Source organism: Diabrotica virgifera, chromosome 4 (assembly GCF_917563875.1).
Source record: "Diabrotica virgifera virgifera chromosome 4, PGI_DIABVI_V3a".
NCBI lineage: Eukaryota > Metazoa > Arthropoda > Insecta > Coleoptera > Chrysomelidae > Diabrotica > Diabrotica virgifera.
The window spans coordinates 226933983-226961500 of NC_065446.1; the positions used below are offsets into that span (position 1 = coordinate 226933983).

Consider the following 27518-nt stretch of genomic DNA (forward strand, 5'->3'; position numbering starts at 1 on the left):
TGTTTTCGTTTTGCAACGAAATTGAAAATGGTTATTCATTTTTGATTTAGATTTACTCTGTGTGGAGTATGAAGGGAACCATTATCGTTGGAACTTTACCGCGCTGAGCAGATGGGACGTGAATTGTAAATTGTAGAATTCCCTCATCTTCCTTAGTCTCAGCATCCGTATGGCTTGCAAATTGTAGAAGCCTCGGAGGTGTAACCAGAGAAGGTTCCCATTGTTTTCATTCTGGTGGGATGTAGAATAGCATTATGTTGTTTTATATGCCATTAGAGTGAAAACTTAGTCTTTTTGCTAGCAGTTGCCGCTAGGGCATCTATGCCATTTCGTTCGTTGCAATCCGGGACTGCACGCTGGGGTTTGTTTTGGTTGGATCAGGGAGAGCAGCATATGTGCCTCCTGATGAGAGACTAATAAGTTTCGAAACCGGTAGGGGTGCAAGATTTACGGAAATCTAGAATTTTAATCTCCATTCTACACTGAAAATTTGTCGCTAATACTGAATTTCCATCAATACTGGATTAGCTGTTAAATACATACCTTCCTTAGAGGTCAGCTAGGATTATGTGAATTAGAATTACTTGTATAATTTATTGTAAGGATTTAAATAATAGGTAGTAGAATTGGCCACACTACAGCCTGTACATGATTATTTCGTTAATAACTAATGAAATTTAACGTTTTAACCTACCTTAAAAATACATATTCTTATTTTAGCTCCTACAATAGGTACGATGTACATTGTACATGTACAACTATAATAAATAAATTTTCATGAATAATTGAAAATAAGTTTTTATAGGAAACAACACCAAAATTTCAAATACAAAAATATAAAACTAATACAGTAGTAAAAAAAACTTTGTATAAATAATGGTATAAAATGTTTTTTAAAAACTTTATAAAATGTCATCCAAATGGATTGCAAAACGTTTTCGATCTAAATTAAATCATCTTCAGTGCCTAGAACGAAATATTTTCACGTTAGATTGAAAGCAAAAGGTTAAAATTGTGACTGTTAATGTGGCAAATACTGAACGCGTGGTTCTTGCCAATTCAATGGACATAGACCAAATAAGATGTAGGAAGTAGAATCTATTTGTCAAGAATGACGTGACATGACAACTCAGGTAGTAAATTTTTGGTTCTGACCATAAAATGAGTGTACTTTTGAACTTAGGTTTAATTTATAATAAGTTTTTTACTTCTGTATTAGTTTTTTAACTACGGTATACAGCCACCTACTGGGATTTTCCCACTGATTTTGTTTTATAGAAATATAAAGTAAACTAGGATATAACACAAACAATACACATACGTACACAATAATACCCATTCAAAAATCCAAGATCATTACCGCAACAAAAAAAATGGGAACTCAAACATGAAGTAAAAACCACTTCTACGTAATTGGTATATTTATTAAAAATTTAAAAAGTCGCAATGGATTGAATAAAATATGTCCAATTTAAAACGTTTTCGGACCTATCGGTCCATCATCAGTGAATCTAAAATAGAATAGTAATCCCACTAATAAAATTGAAAGATGGTTGAAATTTCAAAAAAGTTAAAAAATATGGTTATGATTACTTCTCGAATACTTGCTAAATAGCCCCAGAACCAAACAATGGTTGAAATAATAATTCAATCTACAATGTTGTAGTGATAATGAACAGGCTAAACGGCGATGTTAAAAGATATAACCTCCGGGAACATGGTGAAACTCTACCAGGAAATTTAATCAACCATCTTAGGCCAACGTTGACTACCAAGTGTCAAAAGTTTGTAAGGAACTGTATGGAGTGACATTGACAGTAGAGAAGAAGGTAGTCGATTTTCAAAGGTTTTAACCAAAGGTCATGATCCAAAACAATGATAATATTATGATAAAGATTTTAATATCTGAAAATGATTAACATTTAAATCTATTGTTTTTTGAAAAGAAAATTATATTTTACAAAAGGGTTTTTTTTTAATATAAAATTATTTTACTTTGACTGTTTACTATAAAATTAAACTAATCAAATTGATTAAAAAGGAAGTATGAGCTCCTATTAATAATGATAAACAAAAAAGATAAAACTAATGACGGTGAGAGAGGAGAAAGAATAAATTTTAAATTGGAATGCTATTATACAAAGGAATTGCTATGTTGGCAAAAATTATTTATACGTATATTGTATTGGTGGTTGTATAATGTAAAAGGGAGATTACTTTTATTTAAATGTAAATGAAAATTATTAAAATAATGGATTGGAGTTAGGATAAAGTCAAATTAATATTATGAAATATGCAAATTAAAGGATTATATTTATTATGAGGTATTTTTAAAGAATTTTAAGGTAATTCTTGTGACAAAATGGGGGGTATGTAAAATTGATGATAAAGAAATGTAAGATTATAGCTGAGCCCAGTTGATACAAAAAGAAATTAAAATAAAATTAATATTGAAAAATTTAATGAATAAAATAAAATTAGTAAAACCGAATTAAGAGAAAGAATATTGATATAATTTAATTGTAATAATGAAAGGTTTAAATGTGAGACTGAAATTAAGTGATGAAATGTTAATTGGAGAGGTAAAATAGATTTGGAAATAGAAAGACAAAAAGTAAGGGACTGTGGTGTAAGTTCGAAGGACAAGTATAATAAGGGAAAGAGAGGGATTGAGAAAAGAGGGGGTGTGGTTAAACTGAATGAAATAATGAAATGAAAGAGAAGGGAGAAGATACTAGGGTGAATTAATTGGGTTTAGGTTAATAGGGGTTCGTGTAGTTAGTAATGATTAGTGTGTGTAAAGGAGTTTGAAAAAAGTGAGGGAAAGCAGAAGATAGATGAAAAGGGCGAATAAGTTAAAGAAGAGAGAAAATAGGATAGAAGAAGGGAAAGTAATAAGTAATAGAAATTATGAGAATAATTGACGGTGAATGGGGACAAAATTGCGGTTGAGGAATGTTTGTCTATTGACACAGTTGGGACTTTCCTTCAGGTCCTTGACAATTTCCAAGTCTTCGTATAAGTCTAAACGGAGTGTATTTTTTTGTTGAATATAATGGGCTTGTGTAGGTACTCTTGTGACGTAAGTCAAACATTTAAGTCTCCCCACCACAGTCGGAGTAGGCAACCATAGTAAATGTTTGAGAACCGTGAGCAGAACACCTTAAAAAAATGCTGAGAAATTGACCATGGGTGGTGAATGGCTAATTTTGTCTTAATTTATGTTTTTGATTGTACTGAAAAAGAAAATGAAATTTATTTTGAATTTCATGTGGGACAACATTGTCAAAAACGCAATTTTACCCTAAAAATTAACAAAAATAAGTCACGTTTTTCTGCTTTACAACTGGCTACAACTCTATTCGATTTTAATATTTTTTGCTGAAATTTTTATACACAGCATACATTTTTTAACCTTTCTGAAAACTACGAGTCTTTTGGAAGCCTTCAGTCTTATTCTCCTAAAAGTTACAAATTTTTTAAAGTAAAAGATGCAGATTCGTGAATTACAAAATTAAATGGCAAATAGTCCTGTCGCCAGGGTGGGTACAACGGTATCCTTAATTCAGATGGACTTACCCAAGTTTTTTTTATGTATTTTGACCCGTAGAATACGAATTTTTTGGGTAACAGTTGATCAGGATGCCGATAAGTTTGTTATAAACAAAGAACTTGAGGAATTACATAACAGCGATTGTTCGCAAAACAAAATATTTTTTTGTATTTTTTGGGTGATTCTTAGCAAAAAATGGTCTTACAAGTTTTTTTGTAGGATGCATAGCTTTAGAGATAAACGCGGTTGAACTTTCAAAAAATCGAAAAAGTGCAATTTTTGAACCCGAATAACTTTTGATTAAAAAATAAAATAGCAATTCTACTTACTGCATTTCAAAGGTCAAGTCAAATTCTATTGGTTTTGATTATTTGCATTGATAAAAATTAAGTTTTTATTTGTTAAACAAAGCCATAAACACATAGTGTTTCCCGTGCCCAATGCATGCGTTTTAATGTACGTAATATACGTAGAAATTGTGTGTATGCGCGCCTACTCGTTCGATTTCAAATGAAAAATGCATTGAAAATATCATTCAATCACTGTGTGTTTATAACTTTGTTTAACAATAAAAAAATTAATTTTTAGCACTGAAAGTAATTGAAACCGATATAATTTTACTTATACTTTCAAATGCGGTAAGCAGAATTGCTATTTTGTTTTTCAATCAATAGTTATTCGGGTTCAAAAATTGCAATTTTTCGATTTTTTGAAAGTTTAACCGCGATTATGTCGAAAACTATGCATCCTACGAAAAAACTTTTAAAAACATTTTTTGCTTAGAATGACCCAAAAAATACAAAACAATGTTTTGTTTTGCGAAAAATCGCTGGTATACGATTCCTCAAGTTCTTTGTTTATAACAATCTTATCGACATCCGGATCGACTGTTACCCAAAAAATTCGTGTTCTACGGGTCAAAATACATAAAAAAAACTTGGGTAAGTCCATCTGAATTAAGGAGGCCGTTGTACCCCCACTGGCGACAGGACTAAAAAGTAAAGTGATGAAATTTGAAATTTAGCTCTTTAATCACGTTTATGGTAAAGCACAAAAAAGGTTTCTGGAGGTTTTAGATCCAAATGTTTTATAGAAAAAAAAGTGTAACTTTTAATATCGACTTTATACACCCCCAAAATAAGGCTTTCTCGAGATACTGATCATGGTTGGTCAATGGCTAATTTTGGTCTTACTTTATATTATTGATGGTGTTGAAAACGAAAATTTATTTTTTTAATTTTTTTTCTAAGTTAAAATTATTAATTTCATTTTTAAGTTTATTTTGAACTTTATGTGAGGGGGAATTGTCAAAAACGCAATTTTACACTAAAAATAAACAAAAAGAAATCACGTTTTTCAGCGTTACAACTCGCTACAACTCGATATTTTGTAAGCATATATCTCTCGGCTACTGTTTCGTACCATATATAAAAAATCCCGTGTCTATATAAAGAACAAGAACACCAAAGTTTTAACAGTAAAACTTTATTTTATAATATACATCTGATACGGAAAAAACAAAGGAGTGAAGTGCTTTTTGTAAATCGATACTGTAGGTTTAGCTGTCAGGATTGATTATATGTACATAGGTAGTTCATTATTTTCTTTTTCGTACAATATCTTTCAAGCTCCACTTTCCCCAAATAAAGTTCATGTTTAGAGCGTAGAGGCAAAATATCGGGGCAATGCTTTTTAAATGCATTCATTTTTTTCGTATCCTGAGAAAAAACCAAATGTTACTTAAAATAAGAAAAAAGTTTCTTTTGTTTCTAAAATATCTCTTTTTTTCACCCTGTAAGTTATTAAAATAAACATTATACAAGTTTTCGGGGATTTTCTGCCATCGATAATAACGTAGTCTTTTATTCTGCGTTTAAATTTTTTTTAAATAATTATTAGTTTTCTCAGGATTCGAAAAAAATGAATGCATTTAAAAAGCATTGGACCGGAATTTTGCGCCTAGGCTCTTAAGTCATATGTGTAATTAGTCAGCTCCATCAATCCATAGAATATTTGATAAGTATTCTTTTTCTCATAGACATCTTTCAGTGCGTCACAGTTTTCGATTTCTTTCTAACGCATTAAATTGTATGTGACAGAAAAAAAGGCTCGTCTGTGATTACAGACATTTATAACATTTATTCTAGTTGTCGATAGATAAGGCTATAATCTAAAAAAAATATTTACGTTTTATGTAATATATCTACGAATACAATCTGTACAGTTTATAAGACTATACAAATCAAAGAAAATACCATTTTATAAATGCAATAAACACAATTGATTTGTCTTTATGCCAAATTTCAAATAAAATGTGACGACTGTCAGATTTAACTAAAATGTCATGTTAGATAAATGTTATAAATGTATATTATCACGGGCTTACCTTTTTCTCTATCATTTGTGACGCACTGAAAAATGCTCATGAAAAGAAGCATAGCTAAATTCATTAGGGCCGGCGTTACGGTGTTCCGAAAACACCAGTTTAAAAATGTTAATCTCCCCTCTCTTTTCTGGTGATGAGTAGCCTATAAACCCTCAATTTCAAATTTCAGCCAAAAATATTAAACCTAACCACTGACTCAAGCCCCCCAAAAAAATTTCCCAATGTCTTTTGGTTTTTTTCAAAGGTTTTTAATTATTTTCTCTCTTCCCTTTTTTATACCCATGGTCCGTTTTATGATAATGGGTTGCCTACAAAGCCTCAATTTTAAGTTTCAGACCAAACCCTAACACTTGTTCTGAACCCCACCAAAAAAATTTGTTTGGGTTTTTCAAAGATTTTTAATTATTTTTAATCTATAACTTTTTGTAAGAAAACAAACAAGTAAACTCAGTTTTAAATTTTATTTTACATACCTATATGTTGGAAAAAAACATAAGCCAAGTTTAATAAGGGGAATGATATACAGTGAAACTTGGATAATGCGAATCTCGGGGGACCGTTAGAAAAATTCGAATTATCCAAAAATTCGAATTAAAAAATAAATCTACAGAAACAAGGATTACCTACAAAAGCATCTGCAAATGATAAATATCAGTAGTTGATCAGCAAAAAAACAGTAGCTGATCATTTTTATCGCTTGGAGATGGTTTTGTTCCTATTCTTGCCCGAGTTTTGTCAACCTAAAAAAATGGGCCAACAAAATTCGGCCAAAAATACCAATTAAAACATTTGCAAGCTATAAAAAAGACCGACTTAATTTTTTTCCAAAGAGATCCGAAATTTTTAGCTGCGTTTTAGAATTTAGCTTCTCAGTAATGACAAAAGACTCTAAGATATTCAGAAAAGATAGTAGAAAAGTTCGAATTATCCAAAATATAATTCGAATTATTGACGACTTTTTACCATTACTTATATAGGAAATGCTAGGGACCAGAATATAAATTCGAATTAAAGAAGAGTTCGAATTATGGAAGTTCGAATTAAACAGGTTCCACTGTATTAATAAATATTAAAGTTTGTTTAGCAGTAAATGGTTCACTTCAATTAGCGCGATCGTAAATATTATTAAATTTTTCTTACTTGGCCCATTGTTAAGACCGGTCCGGAGCGATAAGCAATCAAGGTAGACAGAGTTGGTCTTTTAACAATTAACACTGACTAGACGGTACTCCTATAAGAAAGCAAAGGATCTACAAAATTTACAATAATTACGACGACAAATACAAAAAAACGGGTGTAAAATATATTGCTTTGCCTTATATACCCGAAATTAATGTTCTCAAATGAGTTTTAAAATAAATTAATTCTATTTTAGCTGCTAAGATTATAGAAAAACAAACATGCAAACATATTTAAATTTTACCTGAAACTGGGCCTTTTATACTATTATCGGTTAACCCAGGATGTTTATAGTCGGTACTATTTGAAGTCAACCATTTACTGCTAAACCATCTTTACCCAACTTTCATATTTATTGGTCTTTCTCAAGATATCTTGAGTATCTAACTATTAAAATTATTCTCATTAAAAAATAATACATTTTTGTAACTAATACATCTGGATAAAAGAATATACAAACCTGTTACAAATATGTAATGGAGAATAGTAACTACATCATCAGTAAAAGTTGGCTTAAAGGTTAATAAAAGTTGCTTTTCTGAAATCGGTAAAACACTTCCTGTGATTTTCAAATACTTCTAACATACTTTGCTTGCTTTTTTCATTTCAGACATTTCAGTATCCCTCACAAACGATACAAAAGCAAGCAGTATGCAAAAGTGTGTTGCAAGTAGTTGAAAACCACAGGAAGTGTTTTACCGATTTCAGAAAGGCAAATAGCAACTTTGATTAACTTGCACAATGTTTACTCATAGCCTAATAAAATAAAAAAAAGTCAATATGTAAATTCGTACAGGTTAAAACAAATTTTATATCAAAGTTTAGGTGGGTACAAAAGATATTTTCAAGAAAGTATCCAAATCATACAAGGGGATAATTGTTTAAATAATTAAAAAGGGGTCATTTTTGCAAAAAAATTACTTTTTTAACTGCTGAGGTCATTCAATTACTAATGAAGGTCTATAGGAGTTTTGTCTGCAAAGTTGAAGGGTAAATTTTTCACATAAGGCTTACTAAATTAAATTTGACCCCCTATTTATTTAAATAATTATACATAAAACTTTAAAAACAAATTTGCAAAAAATTATTTTTAGCGTTTTAAATAAGCAATATAAAGTATCTAATTTTACAGACTAAGTTGCACTATGTTACCAGTATTAAGGAAAAAAAAATTGGTCAAAAAATATTTAATATTTTTTGAGATATTGAATTTGTTTATTAAATGTTACTATATTTTCAATTGCAAAAACGCGGTTGTTGCCAATGAAATATTCACCTGCTTAAGATCTCATTATTTTTATTTTTATGTATATTTTCGATAAATGTATTGATAAATTCAAATTTCAGTTAAACTCCCCACTAAAATGGCATTTGAAAATTATTCAAATTTGTTTATAATTTGTTTTTTTTTTAGTAACGTCGCGGGGATTAAGTATTTTGAAATGCCGTTTCCATAATTGGGTTCCTGGGAATTTTTTACTAATTAACAAAATTTTTGTCATTTTTTTTCTTCTTTTTTTTCCTTTGAGTTATATTACTACGGGCCCTTTTAGGGTTAAATTTTATTAAGAATGTCGAATCTCTGAGTTGTAGATTCTAGACCTAAAAATATTAAGATTTAACTAAAATCTCTTAAATAAAATGTGGTTACTTACTGAGTTACAGGGTGTTTTATTTAAAAATTTAAAAATTATTGTTACCAAGTACTTTAAAACTGTTTGACTTATCCTTATCATGCTTGGCAGAAAGTGTGGCTATTATACACCCTACTAAATTGTGATTAATAAACGTTTCTAGCTAGTGCCAGAGGCGTACGACAGGGGATAGAGAATGATTGACCCTTCCCAAATTCTACGCCACTGAGTGAATTACTATTGTAGCGAAATTTTTCGATTCTCCAATACTTTGTATGTAAATAACTTTATTGGTATCGATAAAGTCATCAGTTTGAGAGATATTGGGAATTTAAAATGAATGAATGAATGAATCAAAATAAATATGCCATTTCATTTTTAACGTCCAATATCTCGAAAACTAATGACTTAATCGTTACCAGTAAAGAGTATATTATTTACATAGAAAATATTGGAGAATCGAAAAATTTCGCTAAAATAGTAATTCCCTCAGTGGCGTAGAATTTGGGAAGGGTCAACCATTAACTGGCCCCTGTCGTACGCCTCTGGTGGTAGCTAGAAACTTTTATTTATCACAATTTAGTAGACTGTATAGTACCCACACTTTTTGCCAAGTATGATAAGGATATGTCAAATAGTTTGAAAGTACTTGGTAAAAATAATTTTTAAATTTGTAAATAAAACACCCTGTAACTCAGTAAGTAGCCACATTTTATTTAAATGATTTTAGACCAATCTTAATATTTTTAGGTCTAGAATCTACAACTTAGAGATTCGACATTCTTAATGAAACTTAACCCAAAAATGGCCCGTAGTAATATAATGCCAAGAAAAAAAAAGAAGAGGAAAAAAAGACAAAAAAATTTGTTAATTAGTGAAAAATTCCCAGGAACCCAATTATCGAAACGGCATTTCAAAATATTTAATCCCCGCGACGTTATTAAAAAAAATAAATTATAAATAAATTTGAATTATTTTCAAATGCCATTTTAGGGAGAAGTTTAATTGAAATTTGAATTTATCAATACATTTGTCGAAAATATACATAAAAATGAAAATAATAAGATTTAAGGCAGGTAATTATTTCTTTGGTAACAACCGCGTTTTTTCAATTGAGAATAGAGTAACATTTAATAAACAAATTCAATATCTCAAAAAATATTAAATATTTTTGGAACAATTTTTTTTTAATAATACTGATAACATAGCGCAACTTATCCTGTAAAATAAGATATTTTATAGTGCTTATTTAAAAAGCTAAAAATAATTTTTTGCAAATTTGTTTTTAAAGATTTATGTATAATTATTTAAATAAATAGGGGGTCAAATTTAATTTAGTAAGTCTTATGTGAAAGATTTACCCTTCAGCTTTGCAGAAAACAATCCTATAGACCTTCATTAATAATTGAATGACCTCAGCAGTTAAAAAAGTAATTTTTTTGCAAAAATGACCCCTTTTTAATTATTTAAACAATGATCCCCTTGTATGATTTGGATACTTTTTTGAAAATATCTTTTGTACCCACCTAAACTTTGATATAAAATTTGTTTCAACCTGTACGAATTTACATTTTGATTTACATGTAGTGTAATTTTATTTTACTAGACTATCATCTAATTACTATTTTCCGTTTAAATAAATTTGTAACCACTTTGTGCATTCCTTTATTTTCAGATGTATATTTAGTTAGAAAAATGTGTTGTTTTTTAACAAGAATAATTTCAAGTTAGGTACCTATTCAAGATATCTTGAGGTACGCGCAAAATGGGTAATATTTATTATATTTAATCCCCATATTAAATTGTTATCATGACCTACGATTTTCTTGCTCAACATAAATCTATGTTCAGCAAATTTTATTTTACATATTATGTAAAATAAAATTTAAAACTGAGCTCCTTTGTTTGTCTTCTTAAAAAAGTCATAGATTTGAAATAAATAAAAATCTTTGAAAACCCAAAAAAAAATTGTTTATATTCTACCTATCACCAGAAAACAGCTGGGGAGATAAAAAAAGAGAAGATAAAAATAACTAAACATCTTAAAAAAAACAAAAAAACAGAATGTGTGTGTGTGTACTTTGTACGCATGTAAGAAGTTATAATTAACTATTTAGTGGGAAATAAGCCACAATTAAATTGAAAAAATAATTTTATTAACGTTTCGAAGCCCAAATCGGGTTTCGTTTTCCAATGAATCTGAAGGGAAAATTCTATAAAACAGCCATAAGACCGGGTATAATGTACGAAACTGAATGCTGGGCAGTGCAAAAGAAAGAGAAACAACGAATGCATGTGGCGGAGATGAGAATGCTTATATGGACGAGTGGAGTGACAAAGAAGGATAAAATTAGAAATGAGTATATTAGGGGAAGTCTAGGTATGGCACCAATTGATGAAAAAATGAAAGAGCATAGGTTAAGATGGTTTGGTCATGTTCAACGTCGATACGTTAATCACCCAATACGAAGAATAGCTGAAGTGCAGATTCCTGGAAGGAGTAGAAGAGAAAGACCAAAGAAGACCTGGGGGGAGACGATGAGGCAGGACATATTGGTAAAGGGGATTAACATTGATATGACCCAAGATAGAATTGTGTGGAGAAATGCAATTAGGGAAGCCGACCCCGCATACCCCGATAAGGCAAAGAGAATGATAATGACATACATAAATTGAAAGATTTAGCAACTAGCTCCATACTGTGGGTACGCGCAGGAGCGTGGGATAATAAAAATTCTTTTAATTTTCTAAAAAAAATTTACCAAACTTTCTAAGAAAAAAAAATAAAAAATAAAAATAAAAAAAAACTAAAACTAGTACTAACGTGCAAAAGCCACCAACTCTTTTACAGTCGCCTCTTTTTGCGACTGAGGGTTTTAAAAGGATTTATTATTAATAGCCTTATAGATCTTGTAAAAACCTACAAAATTCTTTTTTGCCAAACGTTCTAAGATAAAAAAAATAAGAAAGTTACGGTTAACAAACCAATATATTTTTTGAAAAAAAAATTGGGAAATCTATTTGGAAGCATAATAATGTAAGTTAGCGGTGTTTTATTGTATGGTGCACGTTATATCATATTATATTGATTTATATTCGACTCATGGAACTATGTAACACACACGAATACGTATACATACTTGTGTATGCGTGTATCCGTAAATTTTAGGCAGGACGAATATAAATGAATATAATAATAATAAGTTAGAGCAGTGGTTCCCAACCTTTTATGTCTGGCGACCCACCTTCTGATGTTTTTTCATATTCGCGACCCATCCCTCACCCATGATGATAGAAAAAAATAATGAACACGGTCCCTGTACGCTACACAGCTACTGTAAGAGCCACGCCGCGACCCACCTGAAAACCGCCCGCAATCCACTAGTGGGGCGCGACCCACCGGTTGGGAAACGCAGAGTTAGAGTATTAAACAATCATTATGTAATGCATCTGAACAAATTTCACTCTTTTCAAGATTTTTATAAGTTTTAGCAATAAGAGGTAGTTTCTACCCTTCAAAAATAAATTTTTAGGGGTTAAAATACTCAGAAATTATATTAAGAATATTATTACATATCATTATTACATAAATTATCCGAAGCAAATTTAACCCTCAAGCATTTTTGAGCACTTTTGACCAAATTTGCCCAATTAGGGGTAGTTTTCACCCTTAAAAATAAACTGTTAAAGGGTCGAAATAGTCAAATATAGTTAGAGTATTAGACAATCATTATGTAATGCATCTGAACAAATTTCACCCCTTTTAAGCTTTTTTATAGGTTTTAGAAATAAGGGGTGGTTTTCACCCTTAAAAAATAAAAAGCGCCCATCAGCACAATAAACATCTTAAAGTAAAAGGTAAGATGAACTTAATTACAAATTTTCATTCAAATCTGTCCATTCTGTAAAAATTGCGAGGTTTTGTCCTATTTTAAGCTTTATTACTTGGACTAATTATTGTGGATAGACTTTCGCCTTTAGTATCCAGTGCCAAAGATCTAATAAATATTTTATTTTTTAGTTCTCGTTGGAATTTTTGCCACGCTGAGCAGGCAGGAAGTGAAATACAATACTTAAATCTCCCCTAGCCTTCTTTGCCTCAGTATTCGTATGGTTTGCAAATGATAGAAACCGCGAAGGCGCTACCAGAAAATTGGTTTCAATAAAAGTTTTATTTTAATATTATTTTTAATTTTATTAAAGTAAATCTTTCGCTTGTTATTTTTTTTGTTTATATTTCTAAACATAATAGGTAATATATACTTAAAACCAGTGGCGTGCGGTGACATTTTCGGAAGAGGAAGCGATTCATTTAGGGTTTAACAAATATTTTCTTACGAGGGTCGAGATCAAAATATATACCTACTTAATAGGTATATACCTAATGTATTACCTGTTAACTTATATCGACTAAAAACAAGAACTACAAAAAATTAGGTGTAGTGTTTAACCCAGTCTGAGAGACATGAACACGACTTGAGAATGAGATTCGGGTGATACAAATTCATTGAGGAAAGGAGGATTTACTCTTATAAGCGGGCGTCACTCCATCCCGCCCCAATGCTTCATACTATCCACTTCCCCTCCGATAGCACTCTGATGCGCTATAAGGGCTCTCTATCAGCAAAGTGATTATTATGTGGGAGTCCTGGATACAAGGACTCACAAACGAAATCCTACCCCGATCAATGCAGGTTAGTGACTCTAGTGACTTAATATATCGTATATCTAGTGACTTATCATCGATCTGTACTGCTTGCTCAGGGTCGAATCCCTGCTCCAGGCTTGGTTTCTTTAAACTTAAAAAGAAGAGTTATATTCAAAATTGTTTTTATATTCCGATTTCGAATCACCTTCCATAACACACAACTTTCAACAATATGACACTTATTTACTTATACTTGAGTCCTATTCTCTTTATTCACTTATCAACCAATGCAAATTTTTTGTCGATAACATCGTCGTAAAATTTTGGATTTTCTGATAATTGTTTAATAAATGCACTCTTTTTCAATGGATAATAGGGCTAACTTGGAAAGTCTGTCTTCACTTGTAAAATTTATTGTAAAACTTTTGATGCGTTTTAATACTGAAAAACTTCGTTCAACTGATGCACTTGTAGCTGGGATAGTTAGTACCTACTACTTAATTCACACAACTTGCCCACTTCACACAGAGACTGATTTAAACCAGTAGTATTCAAAAAATTCAACCGATTCCTAAGTATTTCTTTTTATCATTAATTTCAGGTGTTTTTTAAATGACATTTAACTGACAATGCAAAGCTAGATTATCAAAAAAATCATAATTTAATCGTACTGAATTAAATAGGTACATACCTCTGTGGGAGATTTTAATGAATTATAATTAGACATATTAAAATTACATAATTCTACCCATTTTATTTCTTTAAAATTTTCAAAGTGATAATTCATTTGTTGTAGAATATTATCAAAAATTTCGATGTATAATCGTCGATAGGTCTCTCTTTCGCCGACAATATCAAGCATCATTATTTTTCTTTTAGGTTCGAAGCCCATATTTTCAGCTTTATCCCAAATATTTTTAAACAGCTCATTTTTTAATCATCATAAGTCATCAAATTGTCTTATACAAAATGCAATGTCACTTGACTTCGTCTGTAAAATGTCGTAGGTACTATAAAATATCAGTAAAAGGAAAAATCTCAAAATGTCAAATAAAATATTAGTAAAAATATTAAGCAAAAAATTGAAATCGAGCCATTTGTACCTAAATACCTAGCCCTTATAGCAGAAGTAACAGACTCCCCTTCTCGTTTTCGGAATCGGAAGCGGTCGGACGAGCGCTTCCAGGCGTATCAAAATTCGCGTGAAAGGAACATGACTAGCGGGTGAGGTTATTAAACCCTGACCAATTTTTGAACGGGACAAATGCATGACAAGCAGAGATTTTGAGATGCGCTTCCGTCAGAACCGGAATGAATCGTTGAATTGTGTGTTTATTTGAGACCGTTCGTATGCGATCAATTTTTAATAATGTTTCAATGCCTATTAGTTACATAATAGATTACTTAGATTAGGGAAACACTGTTGATAATTAAATACTAATTAATAATATATGTATTCTCCTTTTCATGAACATTTTTCAGTGCGTCACAAATTATAGAACAAAAGGTAAGTCCGTGATAATACATATTTATGACATTTATTCTAACGTGACATTTTAGTTAAATCTGACAGTTGTCAAATTTTATTTTCAATTTGGAATAAAACCAAATCAATTGTGTCTATTGCATTTATAAAATGGTATTTCCTTTCATTTGTATAGTCTTATAAATTGTACAGATTATGTTGATAATATTATTATTTTATTTAATAAATAATTCTTTTTTGATTATGGCGCCATCTATCGACAACTAGAATAATCACCGAACTAGAATAATTACCGAAGTATTCCCAGACGTGCCTTTTTTTCTGTCACATACAATTTAATGCGTTAGAGAGAAATCGAAAAACTGTGACGCACTGAAAGATGATCATGAGAAAAAGAATATTTTCTTATATGGAAATATAGGGAAGCGGTGCTTCCCCCGCTTCCATGGACCACACGCCTCTGCTTAAAACTATTGCTATAAGCAATAGTTTTAAGTACCTGGGATCGGTATTACAGAGTAATGGAGAAATAGATGGAGATGCATGCAATAGGATTAGGGCTGGATGGATGAAGTGGAAGGAAGCGAGTGGTGTCTTGTGTGACAGAAAATTTCCAATGAAGCTGAAAGGAAAATTCTATAAAACAGCCATAAGGCCGGCTATGATGTACGGAACTGAATGTTGGGCAGTTAAAAAGAAAGAGGAACAACGAATACATGTGGCGGAGATGAGAATGCTTAGATGGATGAGTGGAGTGACAAGAAAGGATAAAATTAAAAATGAGTATATTAGGGGAAGTCTAGGTGTGACACCAATTGATGCCAAAATGAGAGAGCATAGGCTGAGATAGTTTGGTCATGTTCAACGTCGAGACGTTATTCATCCAATACGAAGAGTAGCTGAAGTGCAGATTCCTGGAAGGAGTAGGAGAGGAAGACCAAAGAAGACGTGGGGGGAGACGATTAGGCAGGACATATGGGTAAAGGGGATTACTATTGATATGATCCAGGATAGAATTGTGTGGAGAAATGCAATTAGGGAAGCCGACCCCTTATAGGGTAAGGCAAAGAGAATGATGATGATTTATAAACATTATAGGTCAGGAAATAAAGCTGAAAAAATGGCAAAACCCCGCAATTTTTTCGTCCAGCATCGATTTGTACAAAAATGTGGGATTAGGCTCATTTCACCCTCTAGCTGAATTTCTATATTGAGCCGTTTTAAGCTTTTGGTTTTTTAAGGCTGAAAACTATCCCTTATTATAAAAAAATAAAAATAATATGTTAATCTCTAATATGGTCAACATTTCGTTTTTATTAGTTAAATAATGATTGTTTTATCCTTTAGGAAATAATATGATAATATTTCAACCCTTAAAACCACCCTTGTTGGAGCTATATATAAAAAAAATATTTATCCTAAAAGAATGATTTCCGGTTGCGCCGATTTGCATAAAAATTTGGGATTAGGATCATCTCACCCTGTACTTCATATTCTATATCATACTCAAGGGCGTTGATTATTTTTAGGGGTGTAAACTCATTTAATATGGGTAATATTTGGGTTTGATTGGCTAAATAATGATTGTTTTATGCTTTAGGATATAATATCATAAAATTTCAACCTTAAAAACTACCCTTAATAACATTGCAATTTTTATAAGTAATTTAATACATCTATACAAAAAAAAGTAGAATTACAAAAACATTTATTTACACAAAAATACCAATTTACAAATACAATAAATACAAATAATTTTCTAGTCATCTTCATCGAAATCGATATCAAGTTCTGCGGTACTAATGGACTCTTACACTGACGAGTTGGCTATTCAAATTTTTCGACAAAAAAAATCCTTTTTATAAACATAGCTCCTCTATTTTTGGTGATAAAAAGTTATATCACAAATGATTTTGTAGGGTTTTTAGAAAGCTATAAGACTAAGTAAATTAAATTTCCTAAGACCCCTTTTTTAGGGGGTGAGCTTATAGGGCTCGAATAAGGGGGTGTTTGCTCGTAAAGAGCGGTTTTAAACAGGCATACCTCGATAAATATTCACTGTATAGAAAATCTATGTACAAGAAAATTTTAGTAATTAAAAAAGCTACAATTTAGTACCGTATCATTTTTTTCGTATTTCCCCTATTTTTGGATATATTTTGAAAAAATGGTGAAAAATACGAAATCGCAAAAAATCAGTTTATCTTTAAACTCCAATTTTTTAAAATTGAGCCTTTTAAATAGGTCAAAATTCGTCAGTGTATTGATAATACATGTATAAAAAGAGTTACGGAAGGGTGAAGATCAATTTTATTTAGGAGAGTAGTTATAGGGTTGTTTTCACTGATTTTTTTTTCCGCAGAAAAAAGTAAGTACCGACCTTATTTTGATGATAAGTTGCTCAATTCTTATGCCACCAACTTTTTATTTATTTATTTTTGAAAGGCCTAATTGTATGCTTGACAAAATATTGTTATAGTTTTTCTCGAAAAATACAAAGTTTTCCCGTTATTTTACTTTGAATATTTCAAATTATGCATTTGACGAAAAATGCTAACCTTTATAAACTGAGATACATGTCGTATCTCGGTTTATATTGGTCGTAAAAAAATATAAAAAAAGAAAACTGTTTGTGTCTCTAAAAGATATAATTTTGATATCTACAGTTTTTTTAATTAAATGCATATTTTTCGAGTTATTCTTAAAAAACACTCTAAAAAGTCTATTTTTTCGTCTAAAAACTCTTAATTTCAACCGCGAATAACTCGAAAAATATTAGTTTTACGAAGAAAACGTAAAGAAAATTCTTTTTCTTAAAATGACTTTTTACATCGATTTCCTTGGTTAAAATTTAATGAAAAATCCCCACCCCCTAGATGGGCTGGTAACCACCCCTAAGGCGGCATGATATAGAAAATTATCCTTGGGCTATTCCCTACCTTCTGTGAAAATTTCAATTAAATCCATGCTGGACGAAAAAATTGCGAGCCAAAATGCTTCATTTTCTGGCCTATTATTATAATTATAGGATACCAATTATTGCAGAAGAGAACACCAATAATTATTATTATAGAATACCAATTTAAAATATTTCAAAATATTCCTTACACTTCTCTTGAACTTTAATAGTATGTGCTTTTAATTTCTCAAATTATATTCTCTTTATTGTTAGTAGTTAATGTGTGTTTCTTTATATTTGTTTTATAATAAAATAAAACAATATGAATTGTTTTGGAATATTTTTTTTCTACGACCGTGCTAAAAGAGCCACTTTCACGCACGCATTTCGTTTCCGAAAGTTGCACTTTCCCGCACGGCGTGCGTGAAAGTAAATTTTCCCGCACGGCGTGCGGGAAAGTAAAATACCTTGTAATATGGCAATATAATATATTATAATACATGCAATAAACTAATATTTAGATATTATTTACTAATTTATTTCAAATTTAAATTATTCTGTTCATGTTTTAATGAAAATAGCGCGATTATTTCATTCTTAGGAGATTCTGACCAATATAAAGCTACAGAAATCTAAATTAAATCGATAATTTTTAATAATTTCCCATTGTCAAGTATATTACGTCAGATGCCCTTCGTTGCAACGAAAAAATACATTCAGTGAAATAATTAATGTTTTAAACATTATAAAAGTGATGACTTTCAACCGTCAAATTAATATTTATAACAACTGTTTGTTTAATTGTACTAATTTGTACTTACCTAAATAAATTACAATAAAACTTTGGTTTTGAACAGTTTTATTCATGAAATAATCGCAACAAATTGCACTCGATCTCTAAAATTAATATAGAATTTTAGAGCTCTTGTGCAATTACTACTGATAATTCGATGAAATAAAATTATTTTGACATATTATTTAAAAGTCAGATCAGTAGACCATTACAATGGTTTTGAATCGTCGTCATGAAAACCAATATCGTCGTTGTGGTAACCCATTATATTGAAAGTTTCGTTTTGACAACCTTGTCAAAGAATTAATTTGTGTATTTTCACTTCTAAATAAAAATTGGTATAAATCTATTTTTTGTGGCTTTTTTCCAAACGTACGGCCCTAGAAAAAATATTGTTCCTAACTCATGCGGAAAGTGTCTTCCCCGCACTCGACTGCTTGCCCGAACTCCGCTGTCGCGTCGTTCGGGTCAACGGCACTCTCGTGCGTGAAAGTATCACTTTCCGCACTAGTTAGGAAAATAACTATTTACAATTGTAGTTGTGAAATTTTTAATTCCTATTACTATTTTCTTTTATTAGAACTAACTTTTTTATTTCAGATAAGTAACGTCGTAAGGTAAGCTTTGATTTTAAGTTTTTTACAAATTATCTATGTATATTATGTGCTCGTCTTCAAGAGCCACAAGCATTTGAGATGTGGCTATATCAGAGAATCCTTAACCTTCGTCGGGCGGCATAGGTACAATTGTAACTTTTGATTTTTTAAATTGTGATAACTTTTTTTGTTAAGAGATAGAGACTTGAATTTTTGTAACATCTCTACATGTACCCAGTAGATTATGTGAGCCAAATATAACGAATAACTCTTCATTCAGTTCCCAGCAGGGGGCTGAAATTGTTCCTACACCCATAAACGACGGCATAGGTACATTTGTACATTTGCACCTTGTATTTTTTTTTAAATAAATGTTATAAAAACAATACATTTTGTATTTAAATAATATTCTGTTTGAACCCAAATTCAAAAATTAATCTTAGTGTGGATTTTCGCAACATACATGTCGTTTTAGACAAAGAATGTTCGTCACACACAGGTAGAAAACATACTACCCACCTTTTTTTCGTTTTAGGCTGTTTTTTCCGTTCGTTTCGACAAACATGGTAACTTACAGTTACTGAAGTAGATCCACGAATGCTGTGAGATAATTGAGGAGGAGTATCTACAGCGAGACAAAGATCTTTAGAAAGATCCTTCAAAAATTTCTTTCGTGTGTCCTAGTGTGTTTTTTTAGTATGTCCTATTATTTAAGAATATCAATGTAATAATGTTGTTGCTAGACAGGTAAATGTCATTTTATACAGGGTGTAATAATCATACTGTGTTTTTTCCTTAAAGTTCGGAACACTATGTAGAATATTGAAATTAAAACTCAATTGTAGCCTTAGTCTTTCTTAACATTTTCTTGTTTGATTTATTTGCTTGTGTTCGATAATAAAAAAGTGAGGTACGTTAACAATTAGACATGTTATTCATCAATACAGGGTGTTTCTAAATAAGTGCGACAAACTTTGAGGGGTCATTCTGCATAAAAAAATAATGACCGTTTGCCTCATAGAAATATGTCCGCAAATGCTCTAAAACCGGTTGAGATATGCTAATGAAATTTGGTAGGTCTTAAGAGATAATTATTGCGCATTTTTTGACATAAAATTAAGAATTTTATATTTACCATTGGCGTGCATACAGGTATAAACATTTTAGATATATCCCGTATGCACGCCAATGATGAATATAAAATTCTTATTTATATGTTAAAAAATGCTCAATAACTACCTCTTAAAACCTACCAAATTTCATTTAAGGGCAGTCAATGAGAGCAAGAACAGGTTATTTCCTCTGAATTCTATCCTACTGCATGGATTTTAATGAAATTTTAGGAATAGCCTGAAAATATCTCCTTATTCAAAGTCTACCCTATGCCGATGTGTGCTTTTGTGTTGGGAGCGGTTCCCACCCCTTTTCGGAGGTGAAAATTTTTTTGGTTAAACAACTACGGAAGTTGCTAGAGAACCTAATTCTAAGCAAAAACTGTTCTATAATTTTTTTTCGAAAACTCAATACTTTTTGAGATATTCGTGGTTGAAAATTGGCCATTTTCATTGAAATACATATAACACCTTTTCAAACGGTTTTTTGCGAATACCTTAAAAACAATGCATCTAACTAAAAAAATTATATAAAACATTTTTTTAGCTCAAAAAAAAGAGATTCGTTCCTTCTTCAATCTTCTAGTTAGAACACAAAAAGAGATATGGTAGGTAAAAAGAGTTTGTTTTTTTGGTGCATGCTCAAATCAGTGTATTCAACTTGAAATTACAGAGGAACTGTTGATTTTAGGTGTATAATGCTACCAATACCTTTTATTGTGCTTGAAAAGTCCTTTCAAATAAGCAATATTAAATGTCGATTACATTCAAACTAAGCGAGATATGCTGCAAAAAATTAATGACTAACGAATTTTAAGAAAAAAATTGAGAATAATATTTAGCCCCTCATCCACTAGAATTTAAATGCATCGTTTTCCTTCACCAATAGATTTTACTACAGTGTTATTTTTATGTTCAAAAAGTTGAGCGGGTTTAAAATGAATGGTTTTTCAAAAAAATAAGATCAAATTATAGAGCGCATATTTAAATTTTCTTAAAAATCTTCCTTTTTCTCCATGTAACTTGAAAACGATAAGAGATACTGTTATAAAAAATAAAATCAAAATGTTTATCTAGAAGAAACCTATGGTATGGTATCTTTTTTTTGGCATCGCTTATCATTTTCGAGTTACATGGAGAAATAAGAAGACCCCCGAGAAGGGGTGGAAACCGCCCCCACGACAAAAGCACACATCGGCATAGGGTAGGCTTTGTTTCTTGGGCTATTCCCTACTTACTATGAAAATATTACGTAAATCGATATGGTAGGATGGAATTCGGAGCCACATACCCACATTGACTGCCCTATTTGTATATCTCAACCAGTTTAGAGCAATAAATAAATCGTCAGTTTGTAAGAAAAAATTCAACATCCAAATGAAGCATTTGCGGGCATACGTTTATGAGGCAAACGTTCATTATTTTTTCATGCAGAATTAGCTCTTAAAATTTGTCGCACTTATTTAGAAACACCCTGTATTGATGAAGAACATGGCTAGTTGTTAAAGTACCTAATTTTTTTATTATCCAGCATAAGTAAATGAATCAAAGTGAGTTTGAGTTTTAATTTCAATATTTTATATAGGCTAGAATATTCCACAGGGTGTTCCGAACTTTAACGAAAAAACACAGTATTATTTTTACACTCGGTATAAAATGACATTTACATGTCTAGCAACAATATTATTACACCGATATTCTTAAATAATAAGGCTATAACATACTAAAAAATCACTCAAATCGGACAACTGGTTTAGGAAATCAGAGACATCAAACATGTCCCATTTTTAAGGTCTTCCTTTAATTTTGCCGGTATGTGTATTATGTCCACCCTGATTTATTACGGCTCTACACCTGTCGTTCATAGACAAAATGCGATTGTTGATATATCCTGTTGAGGTACGTTTGCGATTTTTCTATCAGACGCTTTTGGAAACAAAACGGCGTGTATATGTTGGAGTAACGGCATATCCATATGTAGAGTAACTCTTCGCTGAAATATGCCCAATACATGGTCACTGGGATTCAGGTCGGGTGATTGTGCTGACCAAAGCAACACATCAATACCGTCGTTGGTAAGCTAGTCTGTCACTGAGCGTGCGACATGTAAACGAGCATTATCATGCATGAGGTGGAAGTTTTGACTAACCGCACTAGCAAACGGACGAGAAATAGGTTGTAGAATGATGTCGAGGTACTGCTGAGCTGTAAGGATGCGATCTAGAAAAAGGAAGTACGTTCTTCCACCGATTATTGTTCCACTCCATATCATTACTGTACCACCTCTGTATGTGTAAACGACCTGTATTTGTTTTAAGCGTTCTGCATTCCCAGATCGTCTCTACCATTTTACTCGTCGAGAATCTGGATGTAATCCAAATCTAGATTCATCGTAAAATAAAACTAAAGCCCAATCATTTGCATCCCAGTTTTGATATTCTTGACACCACTCTAATCTTTCAGCGCGATTTCCTCTGGAGATAGGTGGACATCTCAATGGCCTTCGACTCTGTAGATAGGCTTCATCGAGATAATTCCTTACAGTATCATGGCCTATGGTTACCTTTTTTACCCTCTGCAAGTCGCTAACCAATTCAGGTGCTGTAATTGTTCGTTATCTTCTAGATATTAACACTAAAAATCGGTCTTGAGCTGCAATTGTAGCGCGTTTAGGTCCTAGATGACGTTCGGCTGGACTTCCAGTGACACAAAAACGCCGCCACAATTGACGCCAAGATAAAAAACAATATTTTCAATATACAAACTAACAAGAACTTTGTATCATGAACAAAATCAAAACTAGGAGAACATTTACTGCAGTTTAAAATCTATAGTTTTTTCATTTCCTGCTAAAAACTTTGTAAAATATTCGTTATCACATCACTTTTGCCGTTATTTTTTACTCACAAAATATGTACAGGATGAGCAACTGCACAAATTCAATTGAAACTAAACGACCACGTGCATGTATTTTTATTAATTTTATTCTGTTATAAAAAATATATCCCTAGGCTTTTCCAATGTTAGTATTACCATGTAACATTGGTAATTTGTTTATTTTCTTTGTACGTACTCAATGTAAAAATAAGTGCATGTAAGTTTCTGTATGATCAAGGTACTTATATTGTATTTTTTATTCATTTTCATTGTTTTAATAATTTAAAAATAACTTGTATTATTAAGAATTTTTTGCAAGAAAATGTTGTATCAGGTATCCTTCCTTATGTGTCAATATTTTCGGCATTTTTTACCAGAATACTTCACAACAGTTTTTTATATGATTATTTACAGAAATATGCTCAAAATCCTTCTGTTAAAGTACACAATCGATAACCGAACGTCTTGAAAGCCTTACGCTTTTCAATTACGTAACTTTTTTATTTAACGAAATTTTCGTAACTTTCCGTTGAAAATAATAGCAGCTGGTTAAAATTCAGAATGTAATATTGATGCGAAAATTATCTGGCTCATAAAAGAGAATATTTGACAATTTTCAAGTAAACAAAATTTTAATTTAAATCTAAGTTTTCAACGTAATAAAAATATTTATAAAATATTTTTAAAAGATATTTAATTGAAAAACTTTTGGGACCATTTTCCTGGTGACACCTCCATGGCTTCTAAAAATTGCAGGCCAGATGGATGCTGCATTGAAGACAAGAGGGAATTCTAAAAAGTTGCAATTCACAACTCCGTCTACAGCTTGGTAAAGTTCCAACGGAAAATGGACCTAATTACTCAATAGGAGTAATACTAATAAAAATGTATACCATTTTTAGTATGCAGAGTGCTGGTTGTGCTCTCTATCCTAAGTAAAAATTAAGACAGTTTTGGCTTCGCATTGCAACTGAATAAAAATGGTATACATTTTTATTTTAAAGTGTTAATTAGTTATTATGTATTATAAAAATGTCTAATTTTTTTTGCAGTTTTATTTAACTTGGCGATTCACAAAAACATCAATTTATCTTTGGTAACATTTTTTTCTTACTAAAAAAAGGTGAGGCATGTACATATCAACGGCAAGTCAGGGATAAACTTGCTGATGTGATCATCTAAAGAGTGGGCTCACTTCTACTTTACTTATGTTTTTTTTATGATCTGTAAGTTTCACCGGTTTAAAATGCATATTTCTAAAAGCGTTCTACCTAGTTTGAAGCGGTCAAACTTAGAAATCGTATAAATCATACACATACATATAAAGTAAAAGGTAAAGCGGTAACTATTAATTTTATTTAAGGTGCTAAATAGGGGGAGATTTTCAGGATTTTTTTTACCAAACAAAAGAAGCCAACTTTATTTTGACCGTAAGTCGTTTAGTTTTGATGCTAGAAGCCTTTATAAAAAATATAAATGAAGCTTTTTTTAAACTATTTAAAAAAATTTAATAAGTTTTACCCGAACATTGCTTAGTTTTTTGGTTATTTCACGTTGAAATATTAGATTTTGAATTTGACGCTTGAGCTTTAACTTTGCTTTTATTCGGTTTATAGACTTCATTAATACACCATTTTTTCTTTTTATTATAAGCTACAGTTTTGCTAAGAATATTTTTTCGTTAAAGTATTTACTTTTTGAGGTATATACGAAAAACCGCCTGAAAACGGGTTTTTTGGTTGAAAAATAAACATTTTAAATCCCAAATAACTCGAAAATATTGACTTACATAAAAACTCAATAAAACAAGAGTTGCTTAGAATTGGTCAAGTTATCAATTTTCGGACTTCCTTAAATGCGCATTTTTTTTCCCACGAGAGGGGGTGACTGTCACCCCAAAGTAAAAGCTACGAACGGCACAAGTTCAACTTTGAAGTGGAGAGTAGGTAGAACCTAAAACCAAATTTTCATAAAATTTAGAGTTGACCCAGAAAATTGCACTCCAAATTGGTCATTTACTGGGCTTTCTCCACAAAAGTGGGATAAACAAGTACAATTTTTTAAAATTTATTCGACTATCGGGCCCATCTTTTGCACATAAATATAGCAACTACATAAAAACTCACATTCTGAAAATGTGCTTTAATTATTTGCATTGTTTTTTTTAATAATTATAAACAACTGAAACATGCTTACTTTTGGGTTTAATTTGCAATAACTTTTTGTTTATAAACATTTTTTAACCCTAGGATGCATAAGCAAATATTTCTACGTTGTAGCATAACATGAGTCTCGCAGACTCGCTTTGTAAATAAAGTACTAAAATATATATTTTCTTTAATTGTTGTCTAATATTTATTAAATATTACTTTATTTATAATGGTATAATATTTTAGGCATAAATATATTTCATATGAGCATAAACAAATAATAAATACCTGGCAAGGAACTACTCAATAAAATTCTTGCATATTAAAACACTGTGTTCTTTGCAAATTGGACACTTACACTTCTGACAAATTTGTGTGCTCATTCTTTCAATATGCGAAGGGCACTCGGAACATCTCCTTTTCTTTCTGTGAGCCAAACCTGTCCCTAAATTTTCTTGAGGCAACTCGATAAAATTACCCATATGTCTTCGGATGGTTTTTGTAAGTTTAGGGTTTCCAGCCCTTCTTTTCATAAATAAATGGTAAAACTAACTCATTTACTAAATCTTTTTTTTATTATAATGACGCATCGACCACGCAGGGTCATTAGCGTATATAGGTTAATGTAACAATAATTTATATAAACAATGTATATGCATAAGTTGATAATAATATGTGTGTTACAATGTGGGTTTTAGATCTTTTGAAGTATTTGACAGTTTTTAAGGTACGAAAATATTTTTTTAGTATCTGTATTTTCTTCTAGGGCATCGTTTAGGTAGTCGGGTATGTTATACTTCCGTCGTTCACTGTTATATTTGGGACACTGTATTAAAAAATGTTTTACCGTTAGATCACTGTTGCACACTCCACACACTGGTTTATTTTTGCATTGTAGTAAATAGTCATAAGTAAGTCTTGTATGGCCGATACGGAGACGGGTAAGTATCACTTGTTTTTTTTCTGTTTTTTATTTTTGGTTTCCAAAGATGTGGGTGTTTGTTGACTTCGTATAGCCTTGATGGGGTGTTATTCCAAGTTTGTTGCCATTTTTGAATTATTGTTTGTTTTAAGAGTGATTTTAAATCGTTTTGTACCAATTTCTTACTTTCTTCGGACACAGGGTTAGTTGAGGCACTGTTAGCTAATTTATCTACAACTTCGTTACCTTCAATTCCGACATAAGAAGGCACCCATAAAAAGTGAACTTGGATGTACTTATTTGAAATGTTTTTAAGTTATTTTTTAATCAGAAGAAGAAGGGGGTTGTCACAATATAATTGAGTCAGTGAGGATAATGAACTTAGGGAATCTGTGATTTAGTCCTGTCGCCAGGGGGGGTACAACGGCCTCCTTAATTCAGATGGACTTACCCAAGTTTTTTTATGTATTTTGACCCGTAGAACACGAATTTTTTGGGTAACAGTTGATCCGGATGTCGATAAGATTGTTATAAACAAAGAACTTGAGGAATTACATAGCAGCGATTTTTCGCAAAACATAACATTTTTTTGTATTTTTTGGGTGATTCTCAGCAAAAAGTCAGTCTCAGTCAGCAAAAGTCTCAGTCTTACAAGTTTTTGTGTAGGATGTACAGTTTTCGAGATAAACGCGGTTGAACTTTCAAAAAATCGAAAAAGTGCAATTTTTGAACCGGAATAATTTTAATTAAAAAATAAAATAGCAATTCTGCTTACTGCATTTGAAAGTTCAAGTCAAATTACATCGGTTTTGATTATTTGCATTGCTAAAAATTAAGTTTTTATTTGTCAAACAAAGCTATAAACACATAGTGTTTCCCGTGCCAAATGCATGCGTTTTAATGTACGTAATATACGTAGAAACTCTGTATGCGCGCCTACTCATTCGATTTCAAATTAGAAATGCATTGAAAACACCATTCAATCACTATGTGTTTATAGCTTTCTTTAACAATAAAAAAATTATTTTTTAGCAATGAAAATAATCAAAGCCGATAGAATTTGACTTGAACTTTAAAATGCATTAAGCAGAATTACTATTTTATTTTTCATTCAAAAGTTATTCGGGTTCAAAATTGCAATTTTTCGATTTTTTAAAAGTTCAACCTCGTTTATGTCGAAAACTATGCATTCTACGAAAAAACTTGTAAAAACATTTTTTGCTTAGAATGACTCAAAATATACAAAAAAAAAGATTTGCTTTGCGAAAAATCGCTGTTATGTG

General features: G+C 31.2%; 1 protein-coding gene across 5 annotated transcripts in view; it reads left to right on the forward strand.

The window, feature by feature from the left end:
* Nucleotides 1-27518, forward strand: part of LOC114333678 (G-protein coupled receptor dmsr-1) — a 1080003-nt gene that overhangs the window by 147989 nt on the left and 904496 nt on the right. For all 5 annotated transcript variants that reach the window (XM_050649885.1, XM_050649888.1, XM_050649886.1 and 2 more), the window contains exon 2: nt 19179-19195. The gene's annotated coding sequence lies outside the window, so the exon portion shown is untranslated. The remainder of the gene's footprint in view (nt 1-19178; nt 19196-27518) is intronic.